Source organism: Physeter macrocephalus, chromosome 8, assembly GCF_002837175.3.
Source record: "Physeter macrocephalus isolate SW-GA chromosome 8, ASM283717v5, whole genome shotgun sequence".
In the NCBI taxonomy this organism is placed as follows: Eukaryota; Metazoa; Chordata; class Mammalia; order Artiodactyla; family Physeteridae; genus Physeter; species Physeter macrocephalus.
The window spans coordinates 64,532,228-64,550,592 of NC_041221.1; the positions used below are offsets into that span (position 1 = coordinate 64,532,228).

Here is an 18,365-nt window from a genome sequence, read left to right on the forward strand (position 1 = left end):
GTGAGAGTGGCATGGACATATATACACTAGCAAACGTAAAATAGATAGCTAGTGGGAAACAGCCGCATAGCACAGGGAGATCAGCTTGTTGCTTTGTGTCCACCTAGTGGGGTGGGCTAGGGAGTGGGGGCGGGAGGCGCAAGAGGGAGGGGATATGGGGATATATGTATATGTATAGCTGATTCACTTTGTTATAAAGCAGAAACTAACACAGCATTGTAAAGCAATTATACTCCAACAAAGATGTAAACAAACAAACAAACAAACCTGACAGAAACATCACCCTGAATTCTTAGCATCGCACCATCTGTGTTTCATCCTTTTTTTTTCCATCATGTGTATTCCTTCATTTGTTGAGCGTCTCCCCTGTGCTTGCATATAAACTTTGTGAGAGTAAAGAAAATAAATAAATAAGTACCAGGGATGTAATATACAACGTGATAAATATAATTAACACTGCTCTATGTTCCATATGAAAGTTGTCATGAGAGTAAACCCTAAGAGTTCTCAACACAAGGTAGAAAAATTTTTTTATTTCTTTAATTCTGTATCTATAGAAGACGATGGATGTTCACTAAACTTACTGTGGTCATCATTTCAGGATATATATATAAGTCAAATAATTATAGTGTAAACTTAGAACTTATGTATGTCAATTATATCTCAATAAAACTGGAAGGGAAAAAAAAAAAAAGAAAGGGAGGTGTAAGAGAGCTGATAAACCAGAGGCTGTGGTTCGAAGAAGGGATATTAGAATTGATGATTTTTTCTTGGCACATTTCCAGGTGAAGAGGCCCAGAGATGTGCTATGAAAGCAGGCAATTACAGTCTAGTAAAGCTTATCACATTTGGGTCAGACAACAAACTTCGTCTGATGAGGCTACTTGTAGTTGGCCTCTGAAAGGGTTTTGAAGTCTCCCAGAGAGAGAGGATGGGGAGATGCCAAATCAAGTCAGATGCCAAAGTCCACAATGTGTGTGGGACTGAAGAGGGAAATGATGGACAAAGAGGTTTAAGAAAAGCAGAGAGCAAAGCTGGAGAGGGAGGCATCCAAAAAAGGAGAGTTTTGTTTTACTTGCCCATGGAAGTGAAAAAGTAACAGTCTGATTCAGATGTGGCAATGGGAAGATAGGGGAATTCTAGCCAGTCCATCCAAATGTGTAGTACCTTTGAATACGAGAAAAATCCTCCATATCTCTCACCCCCAACATCAAACCCATCAGCAAATCCTGGCAACGCTGTCTCCTAAATATATTTTTAGAATCTAAGCACTCTTCACTCTACTGGTGGTCCAAGTCACTTTTCATTCTACCGGTGGTCCTCCCTTATCTGAATTACTGCAATAGCCTCTCAACTGGTCTCCCCGATTTCACCTTTGTCCATCTCCAATGTATTCATCACGCTGAAGAAAAAACAAAACAAAATAAAAACACCCAACTCGTGTCACTTCTCTGCTTAAAATGCGCCAATGTCTCCCCACTTTACTCACACTAAAAGTCAAAGTTCCTATAAGTGGCCCTGACTACCTCTCTGACCCTTCCTCCTCTCACCTCTTCTCTTGCTTAGCTAGTGTCAGCCACACTGGGCTCCTTGTCCTTTCTTGAACACGCCAAGAACACCCCTGCCTCAAAGCATCTGAAACCACTGTCTGACAATGTGGAATTCTCTTCTTTCAGATACCTGCATGCTCCTTCACTTTTTTCGGATCTCTGCTAAAATGTCACCTTTATCACCCCATCAACATGCACTTCCCTGTCTTTATTGCTTTATTTTTCCCCATAGCACTTTTCATAATTATTTTTATATATTTCACCAACATTCTATATTTATTTGTTTATTGTCTGATTCCCTGCACTCCCCAATAACACTCTGGAATATGAGCTCCTAGGGGGCAGGGATCTTTTTCTGTTCTGTGCATTGCTGCCTCTCTAGCACCTGAGACGGTGCCTGGGATGTGTCAGACATGCAAATATTTGTTGAGCGGATGGATGGATGAACCTTTTCATAAGGAGTGTGTGGGCATGGGGTAAGGGGAAGAGCCATGATTCAGTTATTTTTGGCAGGTGATAGCACTGAAGATATGATAGAGTTTGAACACAGTGGAACAGGGTTTCAAAGGATAAAAGACAGAAGGTGTGGTTAACTGTAGGAGGAGACAACAGAAAGGCTGTAATACCTAGTAAGGCGTATCTCTTATAGGCAGTAACCAAGAATCATGAGAGGAAGGGTGGAAATCAACTGACCTCAAATACTTCGCCTTTGAGACAAGCCAGAATTGGCAGTAACAGGTTCATTCTGGGTGGGGATGGGAATAGGAAATGGAGCCTCATCAGGGGAGGGAGATGGTACCCAGAGTAGATGGGTAGGTCATGTGGATTGATGACTCCTAGAGAACAAAAAATCTGAACATAGGGAAAGTATTATAACACACATGTGCATAATAGCACACATCTCTAAAATATACAGATAAGCCCATAAAAGGAAGAAAAATAAATGGTCCTCAAAAAGAAGTGTGGATAAGAAAAGTAACCAACAGTAAAGACTAAATTAATTCATCCTGCTTTCTATTTCTGGATACAATTCATTTATCCAGTCTCATCCAGGATTGCAGCGTTCCATAGAAGTGAATGTTTTAGATACTGAAATGCTTATCTGTAGGTGTAATCACTTCAAAAAGTGCTTCTGATAGAAAAATGTAAAACATTCTTTAAAAGATTTCAACCATCTTATACACTGAAACTTTCTGGATGATTCAGGGATATTAGTAAGAGCAGCAGTATCACAGCACTGCTCTCTGGGCCTATCCATGTCTACAGCTATGGACCTTTGCCCTACACTAAAAAGTTCCAAAACCCGTGTCTGCTTCTGATGTGTTTCCTGTCTCCTCCCTATCAGCTTGTTAGCCACTACATTGTCTGTTAACAGCATTCCTGGATCTATAAGACTCCATTCATTCTAACTTGCTGCCCTTAATCTGCTATGGGATGAGAAACTAGATAACCAATAATGCCGGAATGTTTAAAATAATGCTATATGGGCTGTGATTAAAAACCAGAGGATCTCCCTATGGGTCAAGTACAGATTTACTCAATGGACTTCAGGACACTGTCTTCTCTGCTCAGGGATGATCTCCCTGCTTTCTTACTGATTTTCAATAGCATTTTGCAAATGAAACTTCATAATAAATGGCCCCTGGGTTAGCAGACTTGTTCCTGTATCTACACCATATTCTTTATTCAGTTCTAATAAAATGTTATTAAGGTGTCTCAGTGCTGTTTCACAAATTAAAAAGTAACACAGATTTAGGACAACAGAGGATCTGCATTTATTCCATGTCTGCAAAAGACATCTCCAATTGAGAACAAAATTTATAATTTGATTATTTTAGCTGAAGAAAAGGCTTTCCCAGGGAAAAATATAGTTACATTTCCTAAGCTAGGAGACAAACAGATTTAATGCATAATGTATGTAAAATACAATACATTTATAATAAAGTATAGTATTGTTAAATAGCATTACTTAATTTTTAAGTTAAATAATTTTGATATGAATGATTCTAGAATTAACAACTTAAAAAGACAAACGTATCCCCCCACTATTTATCTGGATAGAAAAATAGAGCTTAGTTCAATATTATCTCAGTGTGGGTGCCTCCAGCTATGGCCCTTTCAAACAATAGCTCAACATCAAAGAGAAATTGCAGACCAATGCAAGATTAAAACAATGACTGCCCTATAAAAGTGGTCACAGCAAATATTTACAAATGTCTTTCTAAATAAACAAAGAAAGACTTTTCCTTTCCAGTTAGTTTTACAGGAAATACTTAAATGATTTCCAAGGATTTTTCCCTCGGTGGGGGAGGAGAGGCGAGGGAGAAATTCTAATGATTCTGGCTTTATCTACCATTATGAGTTTCAACCATCTGATCTGTGAAATATATCAACAATTGCTAAATCTCTAAATGCCCCATCATGAAGGAATTGCCCAGAAAAAGCCACTGATTAAAAGTCTCAAATTCTACAAATGAGCATGTAATTTGTTCACTTAACCTGCAATGATTACCAAGGAATAAAAACAAAGGAATTACCAGTATCTCAGCCAAAACCTTCCCCTAGATCCAGTTTCTCTAAGACCAATTTTTTTTTTTTTCTTTTTTTTTTGTGGTACGCGGGCCTCTCACTGTTGTGGCCTCTCCCATTGCGGAGCACAGGCTCCGGACGCACAGGCTCAGCGGTCATGGCTCACGGGCTCAGCCGCTCCGCGGCATGTGGGATCTTCCCAGACCAGGGCACAAACCCATGTCCCCTGAATCAGCAGGTGGACTCTCAACCACTGCGCCACCAGGGAAGCCCTCTAAGACCAATTTTGGCACCACAATCTACCCATGTTTCCAGGCTCCAAACCTTGGCCTCCTACCCTTCCTTCTTCTAGATCTTCCTTTTCTTCACTTTTCCTTCACTTTCTCTGCCTTTCTCATTCCTTTCCATCCATACAGCAGACACCTGTCCAGGCTCTGTGCTGGACCAAGGGATCAACCTTCCCTGATTCATACCCTAATTTCCTCTCCACAGACAGTGACAAGCCAACAACCTGAATCGTCCAGCAATTCTCTTGGCCAAGTAAATTTTCTTGCTATTCTCTAAATTCTATTACACCCTCACAATAACTAAAATAGGAATACATTCATCAGAGACTTTTAGGATTTTGCTTTTTTTTCTTTAAAAGTTATCATGTACTCTTAAGAGCATAAAGATTATTTCTACTACTCATAAAAACCCAGATAAATAAATGGTTTTACTCTGCTTTATTAATGTAACAGAGTTTATGCCTAAAATTGTCTTGTTTTTATTCTACTTCGGATAAAGTATTTATAGCTTTAGGAAAATATATTAAATGTACATACTATGGGACCTTATGAGAACATTTTAAACTGCTGACTTGGAACTTCCCTGGTGGTGCAGTGGTTAAGACTCCACCTGCCAATGCCAGGGGACACGGGTTCGATCCCTGGTCTGGGAAGATCCCACATGCTGCGGAGCAACTGAACCCATACTCAGCTTACTTTCTTGTGGGAAGACACATAAGTAAACAAAGATAAACACAAACATCAGACAAATGTGGCAAAAGTTATGAAGAAAGGAAACATGACAGACGGATGTGATAGGGTCACCAGAGGCAGAGGGCAGCAACACTAGAAGGGTAGCCAGAAAGCTCTAGAACATTTGAGAAGATCTAAGGGCAGATAGTCGTGCAGGAGACAACAGCAAGGGCAAAGGTCCAGAGGCAGGGACAAACAGTATGTCAGAGGAGTGGCAAGCAGAGCACAAGGAGGAGGGGGATGCTAGCTGACTCGGAGACGTGGGCATGTAGGGTCTTGAGGCCTCAGTGAAAGAGCCAGGCTTTTATTCTACGTACAAGGGGAAACCATCAAAGACTTTTTGTTGTTGTTGCTGTATAACTATTTTTTTTCAAGATTAAATGTGTCTATTTCGAGTTAGTGGAAACAATGGTATATTAGATATCAGCACTCCAAGCTACATGTATGTATTTGCCTCTAAACCTTCACACATTGTCAGTTTCCATTCCTCTAACATTCCATCACTGGGCCTCCTATTTCTAGCAAAATCATAGTTCAAATGTTTTAAAAAAGTAAAAGCGAGATGATCACCACATGTGCTTCCAGTGCCCCCAGAAGGATGATAATTGTTTTAAAGAAATGTTTATTGTTTTCAATAAAGGGGGAAATTGATAACATGAGCACTATTAATGGCACGACTAGAAGAACAGAATACAGATTAAAAGAAACATTTTAGGCTGGACAAGTTAGTTTCCCCTTAGCAAAAACTCCACATAATATCATGGATATGATGCCAACATTAAATTGTTCAATTTGTGGGCCATACGCTTAAGCATATGGGCTAGTACATTTTTGCACTGAAACAGAAGCAGTACAAGCTCTATGTTCTGCCATTACACTTCCAGATTTTTCACTTATTAATACACCTGCCAACCTAATGATCCTTGCATGCATTAGAGTTTGCTTTTGTAGAGTTAAGTTTATTTTCCCCATCCCTCCTGCTCCCGTAAACATTGCGGTGCGAACTCTTTGCCCAATTTTAGGAGAATGTTGCAAAGGACATCTCTGTGCCACCTCGGGACAGGAATTCCCCATCCCCGCCCCAGGCTACACGTGGATCAGTAATATTGATCACATCTCATCTTACATGCAGACACTGCTCCCTTAATTTCTCCATGCCAGAGGCATATGAATCAGCAGGTATGCATACAGGAATGGAATTAAAAGGAAAAAAAGAAAGAAAAAGCTTTCTTGTTAAAGCCTATTGTCCTAGAAGGAATCCATTGCTTTGAATTCACTTAAAGCCTATACACACGAAATGTGTTTCTTCTGAGAACCTCGTCTAACTTGTGTATATGACTATTTTTTTAATTATGGTAAAATACACATAAAATTTACCGACTTAATCATTTTCAAGTGCCCTGTTCAGTGGTATTAAGTACATTCATATTGTTGTGCAACCATCACCTCCATCCATCTCTAGAACTCTTTACATCTTATAAAACTGAAACTCTCATCAGAGGCTTTTAAGCAAAGCAGTGACATGATCTGACTTATGATTTAAAAATTAAGTTGCTTGCTTGGTAGAGAATTGATGGTAGGGAGGCAGCAGGATTAGGATTTTACTGAATAGATGGATTCAGGATACACTTTGGGGACGGAGCTGACATGACCGCTGCTAATTTGGATGTGGGCATGAGATAAAGAAATAAATGAGAAGAGGAGTTCACTTCTAGATTTCTATATCTCCAGGGTCTAGCACACAGAAAATAGCCAATGTTTATTTCATAAATGAGTGAATATTGATTTAACACTTAATAAGTAGAAACCTTTCTTCCCAGAGAACCAAGAAAACAAATGAAAACTGCCATGGATGAAGGAGATCTCTCTTTTCTAGGGCCTCGCTATCGGTACTGTGTCCTTGTAACATGGATGAAGTCTACACAGTTGGCGCATGTCAACATTATATGTCTAATTCCAACATTAACATTAAAAGCTAATCCTTGTACATGTATACAATAAGTTAAACTTTATTAAGCATTTTATATATTTTATTTCATGTCTTTCCTAAATCAATAGCTTTTAACCTTTGAGACTATGGTGCTATGTGCTACCTCCCTAGAGATGATGTGTATACATAAATCTGATGTTTTGGAGAATTTATAGACCCTCTAATGCCCATCCATAGACCAATCTCAGGTCTAAAAATACCCTGATCTACCTAATATGGGTTGTTATTATATATCGTTATAAGAACCTAAACTTTATTAGCCTAGCCCTGGCACCTTTGGAGAAATGCTTTCAAAGGGTTTACCTTCATTCATGTCCATAATAAATGAGTTACCAAGAACCAACATTAATTTACGGGACTTCCCTGGCAGTCCAGTGGTTAAGATTCCATGCTTCCCTTGGAGGGAGCACAGGTTTGATCCCTGGTCAGGGAACTAAGATTCCACATGCTGTGTGGTACAGACAAATAAAAATTTAATTTAATTAAAAAAACTTTTTTAAAAAAGAACCAATGTTAATTTAAAGAATATCTTTCCGTCTTTACCAAAACTATTATTGAAAGTATTATACATGAAGTGATTCAAGATCCTCTTTATAAGAACCTACCTCATAAATAAATCCCTTTTACAATTCATTTCTAGGGGAAAAAAATACTACCTTAAAAATTGATGTCTTGGGCTTCTTTGGTGGCACAGTGGTTAAGAATCCGCCTGACAATGCAGGGGACACGGGTTTGATCCCTGGTCCAGGAAGATCCCACATGCCGCAGAGCAACTAAGCCCGTGCGCCACAACTACTGAGCCTGCGCTCTAGAGCCCGCAAGCCACAACAACTACTGAGCCCGCGTGCCTAGAGCCTGTGCTCCGCAGCAGGAGAAGCCACTTCAATGAGAAGCCCGTGCACCGCAACAGAGTGGCCCCCGCTCGCCGCAACTAGAGAAAGCCTGCACACAGCAACAAAGACCCAAAGCAGCCAAAAAAATAAATAAAATATTTTTTAAAAAATTATGTACACCCCATAAACACGTACTTTATCTTGAGACATATAAGTATAAGTATGTATTAACTGCCAACTTTCCAAAGTAGTTCCAAGATTTTCTTTGAGGAAGAATTCCTCCCCAATATTTTTCTCATGTAAACCATACTCAGAATTTATTTTCTACAATTTCCACTTTTAATGTTCTAAGTGGATTGAAAACTAAAAAACAAAAACAAAACTTGTGAAGCAAGCTCAGGATATTATCTTTCAAGTTTTCACAATTTTCTCTCCAATTCTTTACAGATAGTTCTCCTGCCCACTTTTTAAGGCACTCACTTTTATGGAATCTTTTCAAAGAATTCAACATTCCTTTCACAGAAGCAATAATACTCTTTCCCTTTTGCACTTTATAGACTTACACACATTTAAATTATCTAATCACAATAACAAGCATAACTGGCACCAACAAGTTTGCAATAAATACAGCCACTGAGCCAGCCATCAGAGCAGGGAACAGGCTGCTAGGAAGTGGTGTTCATCATGCCTGGGCAGCATTTGGTCTGCTTTTTGGGGAAATGAGAAGCATAGGCTCATAGGGTCGACTGGTTAGTGTCAAGACGATTGTCTTTATATCAGGATGAACCATATGTAATTGCCAATATACAAATACTTCTCCTAGAGAAACGGCAACTGCATGTGTTCAACCTAATATTTCTATTTTTTAATTTTAAAAATATTAACTATGTTTAATATCACATCTATTACCCTTTTTCCCCCTCCCTTTAAACAATGAATAGTGGTTCTCACAACTTCATTTTTCTTTAAATTTATTTATTTATTTATTTATTTTCATTTTTGGCTGTGTTGGGTCTTCGTTTCTGTGCGCGTGCTTTCTCTAGCTGCGGCAAGCGGGGGGCCACTCTTCATTGCGGTGCGCTGGCCTCTCACTGTCACGGCCTCTCTTGTTGCGGAGCACAGGCTCCAGATGCGCAGGCTCAGTAGTTGTGGCTCACGGGCCTAGTTGCTCCGCGGCATGTGGGATCCTCCCAGACCAGGGCTCGAACCTGTGTCCCTGCGTTGGCAGGCAGACTCTCAACCACTGCGCTACCAGGGAAGCCCCACAACTTCATTTTTTAAATTCCATGTTTGCTCAGGAATAAGCTATTAAATAATCAGTAATTAAACTCTGGTTTCCTAAGAACGTGATTTCTACCTTCTTTCTTTCTTCAGGTTAAAGTCACACCTGTTAGAATTTCAAAGAAATTCTTCAAAGACTGAAGGTATAAGCGTGTGCCTTCTAGTGAACTGAAGGATAAAGAGCAGACCTCACATTAAAATGTGAGGTCAGCATTCATTACTTTGTTTGTTTGCTTCTCAGATATAAAACTTTTTGGCTCACGGGATCCAACACAGCACTCTCTGCCTAGAGAAGGCAGGAAAAAGGAAGGAAGAGGAGAGGGCAGAGAAGCCCCAGACAGACTTAGGATAAGTCCCCCTTAAATACAAGCAGCCTTTCCTTTTGTTCTGTCCATGTTATGCCACTGAATTAGAATAAGCAAACAAATACATCACAAATGTGCTATTAAGACAAAATCCCACAACTGGGGATGGAAAGGAAGGAGCGCAAGAATGGAGGGGCTGTATTTAGTTGAGGGACAACTAGCCAACCCTCTTTTTCTAGTTCTCACATTTCTACCACTGACCCTAAAAAGTCTAAATCAGGTTTACGTTTATGGTTGTCCTTATGCCCTCGCAAAACCATCGTTGGATATCAGAGCCCTAGTGTCTCTCATACGCTCTAAATCATCAACCCACTGAGTTAGTATGCAGAGGGGGAAGAGCCTGAACGTTGTAACCATACCTGGGTTTAAATCCTGGCTTCGCACTTGTAACCGTGTACCCTAGCTGAGCACCCTTTCTGCTTCTTCACCTGAGCACCTTTCTTCACTTTTCTGCACCCACGTGTGCCGTGAGGATTCTGGTGCAGACCTTGCTGGCTTTAGACAATTCCTGAGAAAATGCACAGAAAGTGCCTGATTGCAACTGTGACTGATGTCTAAAAGATGCCCAAACGTTTCACCTCATGATTTTCAGCAAGCAGGTAAAAATTTAAATGCAGGCTTGAGCTTTCTATAAACATGTGGCACAAGATCTCAACCACTGCGCCACCAGGGAAGCCCTCCCTTCCCTTCTTAAAGGGCTCCACTGGCTCCCCATTGTCTGTAGGATAAAATCCAAAATCTTTACTAGGTGAATCAAGGCTCTCAGTAAGCCAGCTGTGCATACCTAGGCAACCTCTTCTCACACCCTCCTCTGCAGTGATTTTACAGTGTTTCCAATTCTCTGAATGCACCTGCTTTCTCTCAGCCTGAATTTGATTTCCCACCCTCATCCCATTTCTCTGCTGCCCCAACTCCCAGTCTTCCTTCTTTCGGCTCAGGAGGACAACTCTGTCTGCCTTTCTCTGCTCGGCTTCCCCAACCCTCTGTGTTAATCACAGTTTTCCACACTGTACTCTAAGTGTTTACCTACCTTGAACCCACATAGATCTGGACGGGCTTCAGCACCCTGCTGACTACTTTGCCTGACGCAAAGCTGACACTCAAATGTTTGTTGAGTATGCAACTTCTGAACCTCCCTCATTTTGGCTAGGTTTTGCTCTATACCTTATATTAGAGGGGACAAAGGAGCTGGGCTGCTGGTGTTTAAGGCTTGTGCTGCTTCTCCAAGTGGATGAAGATTTGTCTTTAATATGGCACATTTATGAGTTATATGTTATATGGTAACTTAGTTCCTCTGAATAATGGTCTGTTTAGAAATATTTATCACTAACAAAAAGGATAATTTTACTTGTCAAGGCGATAACATGTGCTTTTAATATATCTAAATCAATTAGGAATAAATAAAAATCTCAATTAAAAAAAAAAAGACCAATCTTATGAAGTGCTAAATTTGCATTAGTGTTCAGCTATTTCATAACATGTGAATGGTCCAAATTGGATGAGTCACAGAAATACATATAAGATATATTCCTCTCTAGAAATGTGTTTATGGCATGCTTCTTTCCATGCTATATGGTGTGTTTTATTGAAACTCAAGATTAGTTCTCAATTTAACATTCTACTGTAAATACAAAGGCTCCAAAATTATTTGTTTGGTAAACAGCATTCTTCTATATTCTAAAACTGATGTTTGCACATGTAGAACACCAAGGAGAATAAGCAATTAAACAAACTAGAAAAATTCTTATTTCTTCAACTCGACGAGTAAGTACCTGAGGTCAGAGGCTTTAAGTATATTCCACTGTCTAGCATAAAGAAACAAATCCCAATTTGTAAAATGACATAACTGCAAAGGTAAACATTACTGTAACTTAAGTTGTTTATAACTGTTGCTAATATACCTATCCAACAACAGAGGATTAGTTAAGGAAATTACATTATAATTTTTAGAATATAAGGCAGACAATAGGAGTTTTGGAAAATATAGGTGAAAAATGCTTACTATGTATTATAAGGAAAATGCAATATACTAAAATTCTATATGTAGTAGGATGTAGGAAAACATGCATTTAAAAAATGAGAGAGGGGACTTTCCTGGTGGCGCAGTGGTTAAGAATCTGCCTGCCAATGCAGGGGACACGGGTTTGATCCCTGGTCCAGGAAGATCCCACATGCCATGGAGCAACTAAGCCCGTGCGCCACAACTACTGAGCCCGTGAGCCACAACTACTGAAACCCGCACACTCTAGGGCCCATGTGCCACAACTGTTGAGCCCGCGTGCTGCAACTTCTGAAGCTGCGCGCCTAGAGCCCGTGCTCCGCAACAAGGAAGCCACCACAGTAAGAAGCCCGCGTTCCGCCACAAAGAGTAGCCCTCGCTCGCCGCAACTAGAGAAAGCCCGCGTGCAGCAATGAAGACCCAACGCAGCCAATAAGTAAATAAATAGAGAGAGACAAAGGTAAAATGGCAAAATATTTAGTGTGGTCGACTCACGCTCAGGGGGTCAAAACGCTCTTCTTGGCTCACCAATCTCACTGTTTTGGTACCTCCTTCCAGTTTCTTTTCTCCTCGCCTCAAACCTCCCCAAACACAGCCAATTCTTCCTTGACAATGCCTCTCAGGATTAGTCCAGGCCCACATTACTTTATACAGAGGTTTCGAGAAAAGATTCCCATTTGGCTTTTCTGCAGTCTCATTCAACTATCATATCTACTGCCAGAAGAAGACAGTCATTCTACTGCTAAACATATCTACTGTGGTAATCTCTTCATTTATGTTTTATGCATTTTTGTGTATGTGTTATATTTTTCAATGAAATTGGGTTTTTCTTATAACTCTGTGTGGCTTCATATTTTGTTTGGCTAGGATGAGGTTAGGATTCATGGCTCTCTGCTGATATGGCCCTACTTCCTTACCCTTCTAAATGGAATGTTTAGCCAGGGTAGCTGCGTTCCTATCTGCAGCAATGGAGTTGGCAGAGGCTTCCCTGCCCGTCCTCTACAAAGCCTGCCAGGTCCCCCACGTCTACCAACGCATCCTTAACACCCTGTAAAACCCGGCTTAAAAATTTCTAAAAGTTTTCCACCATTATTCAACCCACCCAATATATGCTACATTAATTCATCTTGCATCATATTCTGCAAACATTTATCAAGCAAGTACTAGTTGTAAGGCTTGAAGAGTTAAAGTCTTAAGTTGTTAACAATCTTTCTGTGGACCGTGAACATTTATGAAAGAAGCTAACCAACAGTAAAAAGAAAAATGACATAGTGATAAATGAATGTTCAGGAGTGGAGAAGAGGGTGACTGGTGAAGACGAGTAGGGAACGGGGGTGAGAATGAGGAAGGCTAGAAGGAAGATACAAGGTAAAAGCCGACAGAAGAGGTTTCATGATTGGGAGAAGTGTGATGTGACACATGACTGCTATTTTGCACCTGGGTGACTACAATAAAGGGGAGGGAGGCTGACATAAATGACGCTAACTAGAAATGCTTTGGGCAAAGCAGGGCAAGTCCAAATGGAATATTACAGTATGCACTGACATATGCTACACTAAAACTGAATAAGATACATGGAAAGCACAGAATCTTTAAGTGGGTAAGTAGCAGTGATAACCTAAGTAACAAAATTCTATGAAAAGAAAACCTAAATGAGTACAAAGTCACACAAGAAGGAAAAGAAGGACCTGAGACTGAGAGCCTAGTCAGTGAACATGAAAAAGCACAGGACTTCAAGAAAGTAAGGATGAAGAAAGGAACTCTAGGTGAGGCAGTATGCACAGTGGTTAATAGCCTCAACACTGGACCAGGGCCCCTGAGTTGGAATCTCCACCTGCTACTTGTGCGTCCTGGGCAAGTTCCCGTGTCTCAGTTTCCTTATCCGTAAAAGGATAATGTTATCATTTATTTACCCCCATAGGATTGTTGCCAGGATTAAAAGAGTTGATACAAGTTCTTAGAACAGTGCCGGGCACAGAAGCATTCGATAAATGTCTGCCATTGGGGGAAAAATATTTTCTTTAATCGTCGGTGACCTTGAGGAGAACAATTGCTGGCCAGTGGTAGAAGCAGAAACTACAAAATAAGGGAATTAACAAACAAGTGATGGCTAAGAAGGCGGAGGCCACCCCAAAGTATCGAAGACAATTTCACAGCAGTTAAGCAATACAAGCGAGAAGTGAAATAAAGAGTAACCTGCGAGTACAGGGTTAAAGGAAAATGCTTTTCGAGGGAACAGCTCAGCTAGAGGAAAAAGGCTTGGCTCGCCAAAACTACTCTTCAGTCTTTGTGCGACTTGTTTTCCCAACCACACAGCGAGAGGACAGGGGTAGAGACCATATCCTTCCTGTCGCAGCTTTCCCAAGGGAGCTCGAAAGAGCGTTCTCTCGGCATCCGGTAAGTTTGAATCAGCGCTGGCTGATTAGGGGAGAAGGCCCATTTCCTAACCAACGATACCCGGTAAGATGAAACAACAGGCTTTCCGATTTCCATCTCCGGCACGACCTGTTCCACCTCTGTGTACTCATCACTCTCCTCAGCCAGCAGCTGCTGCCGGGACAGGATGCAGCTCGGGGAGCCAAAGAGGCAGCGCCCGCAGCAAGAGCAGCGCCCCAAGTTCATTCCGGCCTCGAGGACACAAAAGCGCCCCAGAGGGGAAAAAGCAGAAAGAAAGGGGCTCGGGGATTTGGGGGGTCGGAGGGGTCGGGGGGGTGGGCGAGCAAGCCCAAATCCAGGAGCTGGGAAAGTGACCTCGGAGGTCAAGGTCGAGCAGGTCCCTCTCCCTCCCAGTCCCACCCGCAAGCACCTTTGTGCTCCCGCCCGGAACAGCTGGGCCCTGTCCCGCGGGAGCGCTCGGGAGAGGCTCAAAGCCCAGGGGCGGCGGGGACCACCGTCCCTTTGGGATGCTGGGGGCGGCGGTGGGCTCCCAGGGAGGGTGCAGGTGAGCGCGGCGGCCCCTCCCTCCGGCGGGAAGGGCTTCGACCCTGGGCACCCGCAGACGGCGCGGCGACAACTTCCGAAGCGCCCGCCAGAGTCCAGGCAGGGCCTGGCCGGGCTCCCGAGTCTCCGGGACCCGTATCCCACTCCCCGCGCGCCGCGCCCAAGTTCTTTCCACCGGGCTCCTCCCGACCCCTGCCCCCGGCGTCTCTCTCCCTCCCCCCATCCCTTCTCCTCCGCGCCTCGGAAAAGTTTGGCCGCGGCCCACCGGCTGGGAGCCCCACACTCACCCCGCGAGGAGCTGAGCCCAAGTGCCCGGGCGCGGGAGCAGAGGGCGGCGGCGGGCGGCGGCGGCGCTAGCGCGGAGCTCCTCACAGCGGGCCCTGCAGCCCCGGCCGCCGACCGAGCTGGAAAAGGGGCGGAGGCCGCCGGGTGTCACCTGCCCGCTCTCCCACCCCGCCGCGTGACGCCGCTGAGCGCCGCCCCCTGACCACCCGCCGCCGCCGCCGCCAGGTACTCGCGAGGGACCGCGGGGAGGAGCCTCCCTCCCGGGAGGGATCGAGCAGGAAGGGCGCGCGGCCTCGGTCGCCCCACCTCTGCCTGGCTCGGCGCCCCGCAGCTCGGAGCGTGGCCGGGACGGGGGACCGAGGACCGCTCGGGGAGATCCAGACTAATTACATTTCTTTCTGAGAGCAGATGTCATCACCTGAGGTCATCTCGAGGCTTAACATAAATAGTGTGAAAACTGTCGTCATGCATGACTCAGGATTGAGTTGCAGAAAAATCTGAAATGAGGAAAACCTGGCCCAGGGTGAGGCTGGCGGCGGAGAGAGAGAAAAAAGGGGAGTTCTTGCTCCTGAAAAGGCTATTCGGAGGGTTAATTCATTATCTGAAATGGAGGCCAGACCCAACGGCGGCGAGAGGCCCAATTTGGGTCAGCTCCATCCCCTGCTTATTAAAAACTAGAGAATTGCCGCAAATATTGGGGAGTGAAGGGGGCTTTTAGAGCAATGAAGAGGAAATTGTATATAATCTAAGTTAACTTTTTTGCCCTGGTTAGTAACAGCTGCTGCTGCAGCCAACACACTCTGGCACACTGACTTTTCCTCATCCACGGCTGGCTTGAGTGGTGGGGTGAGGATGAATGTCAGGCGTGTGAATGTGCGCTCCATTATTTTTTACCTTACCTGGCTTTGTGTTTGATCATGAGCCTTCTAACCGCTCTCATGTTTTGGAATCCTGGCATCAACAGCTGGAGGGCAAAATAAGAGTGGAAAGAAGTTACTTGTCCAGGAGGCAAAAACCAAGAACTAGAATTGAGTTGTCTTCTAGAAACTGGAAAAATAACCTCAGGGGTTGCAGTCCTGGCCCATGCACCTCACAAACCTGGCCTGTGAGTTTGTGCTGTGAGTTTTGAGCATGAAATCACAACAAAAGGGTCCAGACTACTGGGGAGGGAGGGTAGGAAGAAGAACACTCAGTGGGCCACAAGCATGTTTTCCTCACATACAGGTAGTTGCCTACCATCACCTAATCCTACTGCATCAACAAGAGATTTTAAATGTTTTATACAAAATGTTGAGAGCCCCCATAGTAGCCATTCAGGAAAAAAAAAGAAAAAGCAAAAAACATGAAAGCTCAAATTTAAGAGAATCCCAGCTTCAGTGAAACTAAAGATTTCTCCTTCCTTTTAGATAAACTTTGCTTTCATAATAAAACCATGTCATTTAGTAGTCTTGGCTACTGGGAACTAGAGACAATTGCTTAACAATATTTGTCTTTGCATTTGTCGCTATCTGCCCATCTATATACAATTATGAAATTTCAAGTATGCAAAAGATCAAATGGATTCATTCATTTAACAAATATATATTCAGTGCTTTTATGTTCCAGACTCTGAAGATTCAACAGCTAACAAAACAGACCAAAAAAAAAAAATCACCTCTGTTCTTGTGTGACGTACTTTCATTTACCTTCGTTCTAGTTGAAGATGACAGACCACAGGTGAATAAGCAAGTAAAATATGAGTGTTCATGTCGTGATAAGTGCTGTGAAGAAAAATAAAGAAGGGATGGGGATAGGGACTTCTGGAGGTGGGGAGGTGAGGAGTTGCACTGTTAAAGTAGCTAGGGAAGGGCTTCCCTGGTGGCGCAGTGGTTGCGCGTCCGCCTGCCGATGCAGGGGACCCGGGTTCGCGCACCGGTCTGGGAGGATCCCACATGCCGCGGAGCGGCTGGGCCCGTGAGCCATGGCCGCTGGGCCTGCGCGTCCGGAGCCTGTGCTCCGCAGAGGGAGAGGCCACAACAGTGTGAGGCCCGCGTACCACAAAAAAAAGTAGCTAGGGAAGTCCTCAGTTGAAGGAGGCATTTGAGCCAAAATTGTAAAGCGATGAGGTGGCAAGCCTGTGTGTCTATCTGGGTAACAGCATTCCAGTCATCGGGAACTGTAAGGCTAACGGCCCAGGGCATGAGCGTGCCCCAGATGATCACGTTCACAGAATGGCAAGGAGGCCAGAGCTGTTGGAGTGGAGTGGAAGGTAATATCAACAAGATTTCGCAAGGATCTGATGTGGGGTGTGAAAGGCGGGACAAAATCGTCAAGGATGACTCCGGGGTGTTTTCCTCTATCAGCTGGAAGGAGAGAGCTGCCATTTACGAAGAAAAGGAAGACTGAGAGAAGACAGTTGGGTGGGGGGTCATCAGGAGTTGTTTGTGGGACTGATTGCATTTAAGATGCCTATTAGATATCCAAGTGGGAATGTCAAGTAGGAAGTTGGTTATACCAGTCTGAAGTTCAAGAGAGAGGTCTGGTGATATAAATTTGGGAGCTTCCACATGATATTTATTTATTCTCTGGTCTGAGAATGGCTAAGAGCACCGTGAGTGACAGTAGAGAAGAGGTTTCAGAACTTCGTCCTGGGGCACCCCACTATTAAGCCATCAGGGAATGAGGAGGAATAGTCCTGAGATTTGAGTAAAATCAGGAGAGTGTGGTTTCCTGGAAGGCAAGTGTGTTAGTCAGCTATTGCCACAACAGTTCTGTATAACAAATCACTCCAAGGTCAGTGGCTTATAGCAGTACACCTGTTGTCATGGCCACGAGTCAGCAGATTGGTTGCAGTTCAGCAGATCTAGGCTGTGCTCAGCTGGGTGGCTCTGCTTTAGGTTGCAGATTTAGCTTAAGTCTGCCCCATGTGTGTTATTTCTGGAACCCAGATTGACGAGTCATAAGCCACCTGGAGAAGATCGACTGGGGTACAAGAGGCAGTCCAAAATCCACATGATTTGTGGGCCTCTGCTCACATTATTGAAGCACGTTTAAGGCCTCTGCTCACATCGGGTTGGCTAATATTTCTTTGGCTAGCATGGGTCACATAGCCAAATCCAACATCAGAGGGGAGTGGGAAGAAAGTGTTTCAGGGTGAGGGAAGTGATCGCCCAATAAGCTGGGAACCAAAATTGGCCCTTGATTTAGCAATATGGAAGTCTTTGGTTGACCATGACAGAACAGGTTTGGAGAAACAGAAGGAATGAAAACCCACCCCATTTGGGTTTTCAGATCTGAACATGCACATTCACCAATAGGCAACAGAGGGAAGGTAGAGTTATGGGCAAAGACTGGGGGGAAATAGGAGCTTGTGTTGATAGATTGTTTTAGGTCAGATTTCCCAGAAGCAGACCTGAGGCAGAAAGTTGTGTGCAAGTGATTTATTGAGGTCAGTAAGGGATCCAAAGGGATCTGGGTGAAATAATAATATTGTTCACTATGCAAATGTTGATATTTTCCAAATTTAGCTTTTTTTTTTAAAGAAATAAAATGTTACAGTTAAAGTTCCACCCTATCCTCATCCTTTTCTTTCTCC

At 43.3% G+C, this 18,365-nt stretch overlaps 1 protein-coding gene across 3 annotated transcripts in view; it reads right to left on the reverse strand.

Annotated features, from left to right (window-relative positions):
• Positions 1-14,886, reverse strand: part of ELOVL7 (ELOVL fatty acid elongase 7) — a 68,392-nt gene extending 53,506 nt beyond the window's left edge. For all 3 annotated transcript variants that reach the window (XM_024126407.2, XM_055086580.1, XM_055086581.1), the window contains exon 1: positions 14,794-14,886. The gene's annotated coding sequence lies outside the window, so the exon portion shown is untranslated. The remainder of the gene's footprint in view (positions 1-14,793) is intronic.
• Positions 14,887-18,365: the final 3,479 nt, after the last annotated feature.